The sequence below is a fragment of the Pinus tabuliformis genome, chromosome 8, assembly GCF_031772625.1.
Source record: "Pinus tabuliformis cultivar Carrire ecotype Pingquan chromosome 8, CPIR1, whole genome shotgun sequence".
NCBI classification, from domain to species: Eukaryota; Viridiplantae; Streptophyta; class Pinopsida; order Pinales; family Pinaceae; genus Pinus; species Pinus tabuliformis.
Genome location: NC_142294.1, coordinates 1,380,398,573 through 1,380,412,060, shown reverse-complemented (window position 1 = coordinate 1,380,412,060; position 13,488 = coordinate 1,380,398,573).

Below are 13,488 nucleotides of genomic sequence, written 5' to 3'. Positions count from 1 at the left end.
TGATTCTTCTGGACGTACCTGGATGGAGTCTTTTCTTATACCCTTATCTATTCTTCTGGTGCCTCATAGGTTTCTTCTTCTTCAAAATAAGTCTGATCTGATGTTGAAGGATAGTCCTCATCATCTTCGAAATCTTCGGATTTTACCTGCCTTGGAGTGTTTCCTTCTTCATCAATCACTACATCAATACTTTCAACAATTTTTCCATGTCTTTTATTGTAGCACTTATATCCTTTGCTATGGGGAGAGTAACCAAGGAGAATGCCTTCATTTGCTCTAAGTTCAAACTTTCCAAGGTTTTCATCAGTCCTTTTGATGTAACATTTGCTTCCAAAAATTTTGAAGTATTTTACCCTAGGAGTCTTACCATACCAAAGTTCATGAGGAGTTTGAGTGTTGTTCACCCGGATGTTTGTCTTGTTGAGAATAGTGACGACAACAAATGCAGCTTCACCCAAGAAGGTTGCAGGAGTTCCAGACTCATCAAGCATAGCTCAAGCCATTTTTTGAACTATTCTATTCATCCTTTCTACTACTCCATTTTGTTGAGGAGTCCTTGCAGTAGATAATTCTCTTCTTATTCCATGTTCTTCACAAAAATAAAAAAATTCATTCGAGGTAAATTCCCCTCCTCTATCAGACCTGAGGCATTTGATTTTGTGATCTGATTCATTTTCAACCAAGGCTTTGAATGCTTTGAACTTTTCGAAAGCTTTGTCGTTATGCTTCAGAAGTCCTATCCAACACATCCTTGAAAAGTCGTCAATGAACAATATAAAATATTCTTCTCCTCGAGGTGACCTTTTCCTAGATGGACCACATGCATCAGTATGGACAAGTTCAAGTGGCCTGCTAGCTAATCCTTCCTTCTCAGGGAAATTAGTTCTGGTTTGCTTACCAAACTGACATGATTTGCATATTGTATTGTCTGGAATTCTGATGTCAAGGAGATCATGAATCGCCTGATATTTGCATGCTTTCCTTATCTGAGAGAAGCTTAGATGCCCCAATCTTATGTGCCATAGCCAGTGTTCATCATTCTTGCTTAGATAGCATTGTTGCTGTCCTCCCTTGAGTATGTATAGATTATTTGGAGTTCTTATGCCTTTGATCACTGTTTCTCCTATATCAAGCTCACAAACAATACATCCATTTGATCGAAATATTACCTCATTTTCTTGATCACACATTGAGTGACACTCAATAGATTATGCTTTAAGCCATCAACATACATAACATTTCCAGCTTTGACCTTTTCTTTCAAAACAACAGAAACTTTACCTTTTATGAGTGCAGGGGTGTCATTTCCAAATGAGACCTTCCTTTCCTTTTCTAAGGCACTATATGACTAAAGTTTTTCTTTATCACCTATCATATGTTTCGAGCATCCACTATCGATGTAACACTGATTTTCCTGTCCTTCCACATATAAGGCTATCCCACATCTTTCTGGTTGTGGTTCTTTATTTCTCCATGTTTTGGGACTCAATGAAGCTTACTCCTTCTGAGTTGTTTGCCGAAACCTACTCCTGCATTCAAAATCTTCATGACCGAAGTTGTTACAAATAGAACATTCTATTTCATTCTCAAGAGCAGAAAAGTTATTGTAGGTCCTTTTCATGATCCCAGTCATACTCCCTTGTTTTTGAGCTTCTCTAGTCATGATGGTATTGTAGGCAACACATTGAGTAGATTTGTGTCCAAAGTCGTGACAAGAGAAACATTGGCCATTGAAGAAATTCGTGTGATTATAAAACCTACCGACCAAATGATTGTAGTTTCCATTGACATCCATTATTGAGGAAAATTGAGAATGATTTACCTGTGGTTGTTTGTAGCTTCTATTCATCCTTGAAGTAGATTGCTCCCGATTTACTTGGTGATCTCTGTTAATTCTGGAAGTAAATTTTCCCTCATTTACTTGGTGATCTGCATTATGCTTTTGCTATAGATTGTCAACCTGTTCACTTCTCCTTGCTGCATCAAGATAAGTTCTGGAGGTGGATGGATTTTGTGCTTGAGACGCTTCTTCAGTATATCCAATACCTGTCTTGATTAGAGGAGAACATTGAACTTTGATAATCTCTTCTAAAGTTTCAAATCCTTTAGCAAATCTAAGATTAAGAGATTTTGATTTCTCAAGATCTTTTCTATGTCCCACAATTTCACATTCAAACTTTTCATTGTGTTTTTCCCTTTCAGCAAGTTGGAATGTCAGAGTATCTATGATCATAATCTTTTCTTCTAAACAGATTTTAAGTTTAGAAATTTCTTCATAGAGATCATCTTCATCTATAGCATCCAAGAAATCAACATCTTCAAAAGCCATCAAAAGTCTATAATCATTACATTTTTCATCTTCATCACTAATTGAAAATCTGTCACTGTCTTCATGTGTATAATAGCTCTTCTTACTTACATTCTGTTTTCTATTCCATCTAGCCGGTTCCTTTATGAGGACAGTTGGCTGCATAGTGACTAACTCTTCCACAAGCAAAACATTTGAAAGGTCGCTTACCTCTAAATCTTCCGGAGCCCCGTTGAAGGTTCTTGACAAAGTTTGATTCTTCTTCTCCTTCTGACATACGTCCTGACTCATTGTAATCTCCTTTTCCTGAAGCTTTGAATGCGGCTTCTCTCCTGTCTAATGGTCCCCCTTTTCTCATTTCGAAATCAGTTAGGATTCCGTGCAGTTGTGACATGGTAATGCTCTGTAGATTCTGCTTTTCTTCTATGGCAGAAACTTTTGATTCAAACTTAGAAGACAAAGATCTTAGAACCTTTTCAACCAAAGTAGCTTCTTTTATTTCTTCACCCAAGTTTTTCATACAATTAACAATCTCATCTATACGTAAGAAATAATTAGCCACACTTTCATCATTGTGCATTCTAAGATTTTCATATTGAATTCTGAGAGTTTGAAGTTTTTCTCGTTTTACCTTATCATCTCCTTCATAGCTCAAAACGATCTTGTCCCATATTTCTTTTGCGGTTTTCAGCTGTATAACCTTGATGAATTCTAATTGAGATAGACTCCCTAATAGAGTATTGACAGCCTTTGCATTTGTTTCATACTGCTTCTTACCAGCCGTATCTGTAGGAGTTGCTGATGGAAATGTGTATCCTGTTTCCATAATATCCCAAACTTTTGTACCAAGAGATTGAAGATAGGCTGTGATTCTTACCTTCCAATAAACAAAGTTGCTCCCATAAAAAATTGGTGGCCTGATCGATGCCTCTTTTTCGTAGTTGCTCATGATGATAGATCTTCCTTCAAGTGATCAAGCTTCTTCTGAAGGACCTGCTTTGATACCAATTGTTGGAAATAATACTGAGAGGGGGGGTGAATCAGTATTATCAGGTCAATTATTTTTCATTTCCCAATCAGATTTGTATACGCTACTTCATTTAGTAAAAGCCGCGTATGCACGCAACCGTTGTTATTGAAACTAGCGTATAACCAGCAGACTTGTAATTTAAATTATTCTTCAGATGTTGATCATTAATATGTGCATCAAACCATATAAACAGTAACCAAGAACAGTAAAACAGAACAGGCAATCACACATAAGAACACAAGATATAAGGTGGAAACCCAATGTGGGTGAAAACCACCTGCTGCAATTCGTCTCTATCTTCTTTTAATTAGAAACTTCTTTTTACAATGTTTCTGTACTGGTGTAGTCTTATACTAGTACACAGGCTGCTACCTGTAGAAGGCTACTACCTTCTCTCGTTCTCCAGCTTCTCTTGGAAGGGAGCTACAACCCCCTTAGCTCTTGTACTCGCTAATGTACTAGTACATAGGTGCTAACCTACAGAAGGCTGCAACCTTCTCTTTCTTTCAGGGACCATGTTTCATAAATTTTTAGACTGGATCCATAACATCAATTAAACATCAAGTATATCTGAATCAACCAATCTTCTTTGTACAAACCACAACTGAATCAAACAATCACTTCTCTGAATGCTGTAACCAGAATACAATAATAGTAACCAGACAAATGTCCTGAACCCAAAACACTGTAGCAATAAACAGAAGTAGCTAAAACATATTTCATGAGATGTACGCTACATCAATATGCAGAACCTACGTGCATATGCTTTTGGATTAAGGCCAACCTGCGTATATGCAGTCTTTTATTACCTAACCAGCGTGCATACGTGCCTTTGATATACCAAACCTACGTAACCTGTGTATACGTCGTTTTGTATTACCTAACCAGCGTGCATATGTGCCTTTGATATACTGAACCTACATACAGATCTATAAAAGATAATTTACCCTTTTCAATTATTCAGACATTAGTTATACCCAGATTATCAGATTTATAGATCAAGTCATGTGCCAAAGATAACAGATCAAAATCACACAAAGATACTTCTCTTCAAGCTTTAAGATCTTGACCCATCAATATAACTTATCCTTCTCCTTGCGCTCAGGTTCCTCCTTGATTTAGATCTAGCTATGCACCATAACCCAATGACCAGTATTATAGTTCTTGCTCTTCATAAGATATTCAATGCTTGAGTGAATAAATTTTCCAAATGATCTCCTTCCCTTTTTATAGTCTTAGGCCTTACTCAAACCATGGTCCAAAACCATTGAGGACTAATACTAGGGACCCAATACCTGGGTTCAATACTTCGGACGAAATACGAAGGTCCAAAACCATAGGTCCAAATGCCATGGACCCAAAAATAAGCTTTCCCACATGTACATGCTTTTCCGTGCATGAAAGTGCATGCATATGCATACGCAACTTTTGGTCAGCAATCCCGTGTGTATACGTCACCTGGTTAAGAGGAACCTACGTATATGTATTTTTCTTCCATTCTGAGAGCTTGAATTGTCATCTACCATCTAAGTGAGTTGCCATCAAGGACAACACCTATGTCATAATGCCAACAGTGTGTAGGTAAAACAGAAAGACCAGATGAGGCAATATGGTTTGCAAAACCCACAAGAAACCTGGACCTTCATCTTTGACTGTTGTGACTTTCCTAGATTTTATTCCATTGAGCATACAAAGAAAAAGCCTCTAGTAACATATATATCTTAGCATTATTATTGTTTATCACTAATATTAAGGTGGAAATGTGTGTTACTATTTTAAATCGTGGAGAACAAGTCATACAAATACACCTAGAATAAAGGTAAACCAAAAGAACCATGAAATTTCCACCTACACGTATTCATGTGCATTCTATAGAGTTCTCTTTCACTGAACATAGCACTTTTATACCTCCATTTTTTTTATGAAAAGGTTATAGTTTGATTTGTTTCAATGTATAAGAAAGGGTGAATCCTAGCACACCTTCTACAAGTGGTGAGAACACATTTAGGTTGTTTGAAGGAGAAATATAACCCTTTCCCCTGGAGCACTTGTCTCCTACCTTCTTAAAGGATTTCTAACCCACTAATACATCTAATGAAGACTCATATAAACAAGTACCTCCATGCCAACTCTCACCATCACCCTACAGAAAAAATTATTGTCCTTAAATCATTTGTTTCTCGATCCATCTAGGTTTCTTCCCTCCAACCATTCAGAAATTTAAAATCCCATGTTATCAATTCTTTTAAAGCCAATGGTTACTCATCATCCCAAATCAGCAAGGTGTCCCATTCATCTCTCCATCCTAAACTTGAAAACTATTTATGGATTTGACCTTAGCTAAAGTTTCCCTTCCTATAATCAATGGATTACTAACCACATCTCGATACATTCCTTTCTAAAAAGAACATCAATTTTTTTTTCAAACCCCATAGGACCATAAACCATCTCTTTATATCTACCAAAGATAATAACGACCCTATGCTTAGTCCTAGAGTTTGAAAAATCCGTTGCTCCTATGGAATTTCTTGCATATGATAATCTTCGATGTCCCTTAAATACCACATTGAAGAACATATGGTCAAGAACTACCATAATCCCATCATTAAATATGCCATCGATGAACACTCTCATAATACCAAACATCTTATCTTCTTTGAAAATACCAAACTATTGGCCTCTACCCTCTTCCACTTAACTCGTATCACAGAAGAAGCTCTTCAAAGTGAAAATCACCCTAACAAAATTAATTGCAAAGATGAATATAATATAAGTTATCACTCTTGGAATCTCACAATCCATTTATTTTCTAGTAAATATATTCCCTAGAACTCTCATGTCAGTCTTAACTTTTCTTAGTTGCCACTTCCCGTCTCCCTTTTTTGTTCCTTTGATCTTCTTTCTCTAATAGCCTTATTTTCTTTCCCATTCCCTTGCTCTCCCTAACCTACCTCAACTACTCTTATTTTCAGTGCCCCCCATTTCTCCTAATAACTATTTCATGTTTTAGTTCATTTCTTGAATATTATTAATATATTCATAATGTTCAATTTTATTATTAAAAATAATATTTTCTTAATGTATTTCCTAATTATCCTCCTGTAGTCTTAGTCAACTTTAATAATACATTTCTTAATAATGATGCTTAACTTATTATTAATATCAATAATATTATTTACATCTTTGTTGGGTTGTGTTATATTCTTTCCATGACTAGCCCAAGTAGTTAACTGGGGGGTTAGAGGGGGGGCGGAGCCCCCCCCTTCGTTGCACCAATTGTGTAGTTGGGGAGGGTCACAAGGGGTTTGAGTGGTGTAGGTAACCCCACTCTATGGGGTCTGGGGCAGCGCCCCGGAAAATTTTGGTTTTGGAACCTATGTTAGGTTGGGCGCACCCACCTATGGTTTTGTGCATGATTTTTTCACATGTTTTTAGACGCGATGGTTTTTGGTCCATGGTATTGGACGTGATGGTTTTTGGTCCATGGTATTGGACGTGATGGTTTTTGGTCCATGGTATTGGATGCTTCGGCATGAATAAATATGTATTATAAAATTGAAAGGAACATAATGAAAAATCAAGCTGGTAGTCCCGGTTTTGGGATCTAGGGGAAAATCTTTGTGTATATTTGTTTTATGTGTTATGCTCTTGCATGGTTTATTTTATGTGTTTTAGAATTCGTATGCAGGTAATTTCTGTACAGGGTGAAAACCTACATTTGGTATTAGAGCTATTTTGGCTTCAAGGGGATGCCTTTGTCGTTGAGGGGTTTCGCTCAGGCTTGTGGTAGACCCTGTTCAGTGGGAGATTTGCGAGATCGATTCTGGTGGTGAAAGAAGATGTCAAGTAGTGGAAAGATAGAGATCGAGAAATTTAATGGTCAGAGTTTTCAGTTGTGGAAACTCAAGATGGCGGATCTGTTGGTGGATAAAGATTAGTGGATCGTGGTAGATCCAGGTACTAAACCAACGGTGTGTCCAATGAAGAATGGAAGAAGTTGGATCAGAAGGCAAAGAGCACAATACGATTGTGTGTCTCAAATTCAGTATTGCTGAATGTATCAGGGGAAGCTATGGCGAAGGCTTTGTGGGACAAGTTAGGGACTTTGTACCAATCTAAGTCTCTGGTGAATAAAATGTTCTTGTGGAAAAAGTTGTATAACTTGAGGATGAAAGATGGAGATTCGGTGACAAAGCATCTGAACGCATTTAATACTATGGTAAGTCAGTTAGCATCTGTTGATATTAAAATTTCATATGAAGATAAGTGCATCAGTTTGTTGTGTTCTCTTCCAGATTCGTGGGATACTCTGGTTATTGCAATAGGTAGCAATGCAACTGCCTTGTAGTTTGATGAAATAGTCTCATCCTTGCTGATGGAGGAGATGAGACGGAAAAATATGGAGAGCCAGAATGGTGATGCCTTGTCTATATGAGGACTGTCTCAGAACAGAAACAAAAATAAGTCATCGAGTGGGAGATCTAAATCTAGAGGGAGTTATAAATATCCCAGAAAACTTGTAAAGGTGGTGTGCTATAAATGCAGAAAGGAAGGGCACTAGAAAAGGGACTGTAAATCTAAAGCTCCTGATAAAGGAAAGGGATCTGATGATGCTCCTTATGCAGAGGTGAAAACCACCTCAGATGAAGGTGGGGATGTGTACTTGGCTTGTTCAAGTACACCTGTAGATCATGAGGCATGGTTGATTGACTGAGGTGCATCCTTTAACTTCACTCCCCATAGAGAGTGGTTCTGTGAGTATGAGAAATATGATGGTGGTGGTGTCTTCTTAGGGGATGATAGGAAGGCTAGAATCGTTGGTCGTGGAAAAGTAAATTTGAAGTTGCAAGGTGGAAGGGTTAGAACACTTCCGGGTGTTCTGCATATTCCTACATTGGCCAAAAATCTAATTTCTGTAAGCAAGTTGGATGATGCAGGCATAAAACAATGTTCAAGAAGGATACTTGCAACATGGTTCGGGGAGCACTGGTATTGATACGGGGCGTTCGGATTGGAACTCTGTACAAGCTACAAGGTAGCACATTTGTTGATGGGTGCAACAGTTATGTGGTTCTTGAAAGTGGAGCAGAAAATCTAGTGGTCTCTGGGGAGAACACCATGTTGTGGCATAAAGGCTTGGACATATTGGAGAGAAGGGCCTTCGAATATTTCATGGTAAAGGTATGGTAGAAAGTATGAGTAATAGCTCTTTGGATTTTGGTTTATGTGAAAATTGTGTATATGGGAAGCAGAATTGGGTGAGTTTCCGCTCTGATGGTAAGAGGGTGAAACATATATTAGAGCTTATGCATAGTGATGTGTTTAGAACTGTGAAGGTTCCATCACTGGTTAAGTTTGTGTACTATGTATCATTTATAGATGACTTCTAAAGGAATGCATGGATATATTTCCTTAGCAAGAAATATGAAGTCTTTGACAGGTTTAAAGAATTCAAGGCTCTGGTGGAAAACTAGACAAAGAAGAGGATAAAGGTGCCGAGGACAGATAATGGTGGAGAGTTTTGCAATATGGAATTTGAAGAATTCTGTAAGAAGTATGGTATAGCACGGTAGAAGAATACTCTATATACACCTCAGCAAAATGGAGTTGTAGAAAGAATGAACAAGATGTTGATGGAAAGGGCAAGAAGTATGCTCAGTGGTGCTGGGTTAGGACAAGAATTCTGCGCAGAGGTGGTGGAGACAACATGTTTCCTGGTCAACATATTACCTTCATCGACATTGGAGGATAAATCTCCACAAGAGGTATGGACTGGTAAGAAACCCTCTCTTTCACATCTGAGGGTATTGGTAAGAAACCAAGTTGGATAGTAAATCTGAAAAGTGCATCTTTATTGGGCATAAGGATGGTTTAAAGGGTTATAAGCTTTGGAACCCAATAACAAGGAAGGTTGTGTACAGTTGAGATGTGGTGTTCAGAGAGGTGAAAGATGTTATTAAACATGAAGTCCAACCAAAGGAACCTGAGAAGATAGAGTTTGAGCTAAAGGAGGAAGAATTAGACTCTACAACAGAGGAGGAATCAGAAGATGAAGAGCCACAAACTCTGGGTGTGAGAATATAAGTTCGAGAAAGAAGGAAGCCAGAAAAGTATAGTCCATCTACTTTCTGTTCAAATTTTTCTTTATCTATTACTGATGATTATCCCAGAACTGTGAAGGAAGCAGTAGATTCAAAGGATGGAAAACTCTGGAAGGAGGCCATGGTTGATGAAATGGCATCTTTGCACACAAATGAGGTTTGGGATCTGGTGGAGTTGTCAGCTGGAAGGAAACCCATTGACAGCAAATGGGTGTTCAAGAAGAAGACAAATGCAGAAGAAAAGGTGGAGAAATACAAAGCTCGGTTGGTAGCAAAAGGTTATTCCCAGGTGTCAAGAATTGATTTTGGTGATATTTTTTCCCCTGTTGGCAAGGTAACTTCTATTAGATTACTTTTATCTGTTGCTGCTGCTTTTGATTTTGAGGTAGAACAGATGGATGTGAAGACAACATTTCTTCACGGGGATCTAAAAGAGGAAATCTACATGAAGCAACCTGAAGGCTTTGTGGTGAAGGGTAAGAAAGAACTAGTATTCAAGTTAAAGAAGTCTTTGTATTAGTTAAAACAGCCACCAAGGATGTGGTATCAGAAATTTGATACATTTATACGGGGACTTGGCTTCACTGGAAGCAAAGTAGATCACTCTGTGTATTTTAAATTCATTGGTGCTCGTGCTATTTATTTGGTATTGTATGTGGATGATATGTTGCTGCTTGGAAATGACAAAGAAATTATACAGGATTTGAAGACCCAATTGTCCTCCAAATTCGACATGAAAGATATTGGTGCTGTAAACTATATATTGGGCATGGAAATTAAAAGAGATCGGGAAAAGAGGAAGCTCTAGTTAAACTAGAGGAAGTATGTCAAGACAATATTGCAGAGATTTGTGAAGGTTCCTATTCATGTAGGTGTAAAGTTATCTGTGGAACAATGTCCCAAGACACAAGAAGAGGAAGAGGACATGTCTCGTGTTCCATATGCAAGTGTAGTCAGTAACCTGATGTATGCAATGGTTTGTACTAGACCAGACATTGCACATGCAATGGGAGTATTGAGCAGGTTTATGTCAAAACCAGGAAAGGAGCATTGTACAACAGTGAAGCAGGCTTTCAGGTATTTGCGTGGCACTAGTGATTATGGTTTGTGCTACCAAGGAAGACTAGGATTGGACAAAGCATTGGATATTCGTGGCTTTGTTGATGCAGACTGGGTTGAAGATCTGGATCAAAGAAGATCTATAATTGGGTATGTGTTTAACCTATTTGGAGCTGTAGTCAATTGGATGAGTAAGAAACAATCTATAGTGGCACTATCAACTACAGAGGCATAATACATGGTAGCCACTCATGCAAGAAAGGAAGCAGTTTGGTTGCAGAGATTGTGTTCAAGTATGGGGTTAGTACAGGGAGTTATAAGGATAGACTGTGACAGCCAATGTGTAATTTTCTTGGCAAAGAACCCTGCATATCATTCAAAGACAAAGCACATTGATGTTCAGTATCAATTTGTGAGGGATATGATAGAAGACAAAAAGGTGTTGTTGGTAAAGGTGGACACTTTGAAGAATACTGAGATGCAATGACAAAATCTTTGAGCTCTGAGAAGTTACCTCAGTGTAGAGAAACAATGGGTGTTGTAGGGCTGGATAAATTACTAAGCTCCCTTGTGGCCTCCTGTGGAAAGAAAACAACAAGTGGGGTAATGTTGGGTTGTGTTATATTCTTTCCATGACTAGCCCACGTAGTTAACCAGAGGGTTAGAGTGGGGGAGGACCCACCTATGGTTTTGTGCATGATTTTCGCACATGATTTTGGATGCGATGGTTTTCGGTCCATGGTATTGGACACGATGGTTTTTAGTCCATGGTGTTGGATGCTTTGGCATGCATAAATATGTATTATAACATTGAAAGGAACATAATGAAAAATCAAGCTAGTAGTCTCGGTTTTGGGATCTAGGGGAAAATATCTCTGTATATGTGTTTTATGTGTTGTGCTCTCACATGATTTATTTTATGTGTTTTATAATTTGTATGCAGGTAATTTCTGTACGGAGTTAAAACCTACAATCTTTTCATTTAAATCATTCTTAATATTATCATATATATTAGTAAAATTTTGCTTAACTATTATAAGTTTTGAATTTTTTGACTTATGAAATATTTTTTTATCAAATTATGATTTTTTCTTATTTAATTATTTCAACACTCTAAAAAAAATGAGCATTAGATTGTGAAAATTTACTCAAAGTTGTAATTATAACATTTATCCCTAACTGATTTTAGGCAAATTCTATAGGAATATATGTTCAGAAAGGCACCACTCAACCTTGATTCTATAATAATGATTATAATTCTTCTCATTGAATTCTCATAATCTGATTTTATAAATTCTATTCACTTTACTATTAATTTTACTCTCAATCGCATTTTGTTAATTTGATTAAACATTAAATAATAATTATATTTATGTTTATGTTTCTAATTCTTTTGTCAAGTAATAAATTCATATATAATTCTAACCTTCATCAACTTTCCCTTTTCCCCTCGTTTTAATTGGTAAATATAATATAAAAGAATAAATATTCTCAAGGAATATGGTCGAGCATATATTTGGTGAATCGGGACGAATGCATACAGGTTAATGATGAGCATCAACGCATCACCATTTCCAAGAGCATTCGAAGCTCTTTCATGACGCGTAGTCTAACAAGGCAAAGAAGTTGCCCAGAAAGTTTTGGAAATTCTGGTCATATTTAGAGAAAATCCGGTAAGGATTTTTGTAAATCCAAGTTATAATTGTTCAACTTGAAAATTTTATGTGTCCTAGACATTTTTGATGGTGCTGAATCCATTTCCACCATCAAAAACATGATTCAAACACTGCCTCTACAAGTTTTTTTAAATTTTTTTGCTCGAATTCCGGCCACTTTTGACCATACAGGCAATTCATTCGCCTCGTTAAACGACTCCCTTTCATGAGCCCACATGGATGGATCAAGGCAAGCCAGCCCCCACAACAAAATGAACATTTAAATCAAATCAAATGCATCTCATATGACTACAATAAAGAAAATTGTTTCTTCTTTAATTTTAGTTTTGCAATTTTGGTGATGTTAATCTTTTAATCAGTTTTCTTGGGTTAATTAAATTGTTATAAATATTTACTATTTTCAACAAAAACAATGATAAATCTGCACAGAAACATATTTAGCAAGAACCTTAGAAGACTGACAAGGAAAAACAATTGACACACCTAATCAGAAAGCAATTTTCAGAACCTTATTCCATATCAAGGACATAGCTCTTTTATACTTCAACATTGATTTTACTTATCTGCATTTCCATGATATTGTAGAAGACTTGTACAAGCTCATATTGATATGACATGTTTGCACTTGTCAAGAGCCTAACGACAATGTTGTAGCTTCGGTTGGACTTTAATTATATAGGGTAAGAGATTTGGAGTGGAGCGTGTGTTTCCCTTCACTTTTAGCCTTACAACAAATTTGATGATGGACTACTATGCAAGAAACCAGTACTATGTTACACACTAAGAAAAACACATATTGTTGGAAAAGCTCTTAGAAATATTGTTCAACAACATTATCTTTTTTATTTTTTTTGTATAAAATATAAGAAACTTGAGTATTTAATAAGTTTTGAAGATGGGTAATTTTCCTGCTCTCTAATTTTTATAGACACCCTCTTTTGCCCATTTGTTGTTCCTACAAAAAAGAAACAAAAATGATTTGGTAATACTATTGATAATTTTGAAGAGTGATTTTCCTATGGTAACTTCTATCGAAATCATCTTTCGGCATCTGTTGTTCCTACAAGAGTCAAATAGAAACAAGTTGGTATTACAACTTACGATCAAGAAAAAATATTTTTGGAGTTCCTCCCTATCAAAATAATTCAAGCTGTGAATACCATCATTCGAGAGAGCTTTATCGAAGTGGAAGGAGGTTGTAGAAAGCGTAAGTCACCATGAGGAGGAACCTCTAGACTCTGAATGAGAGGAATAAGAAATGTGGTGAAAGGATGGCATTTGAATGAGAAGTATAAGCAAAGTGGTGAAAGGATA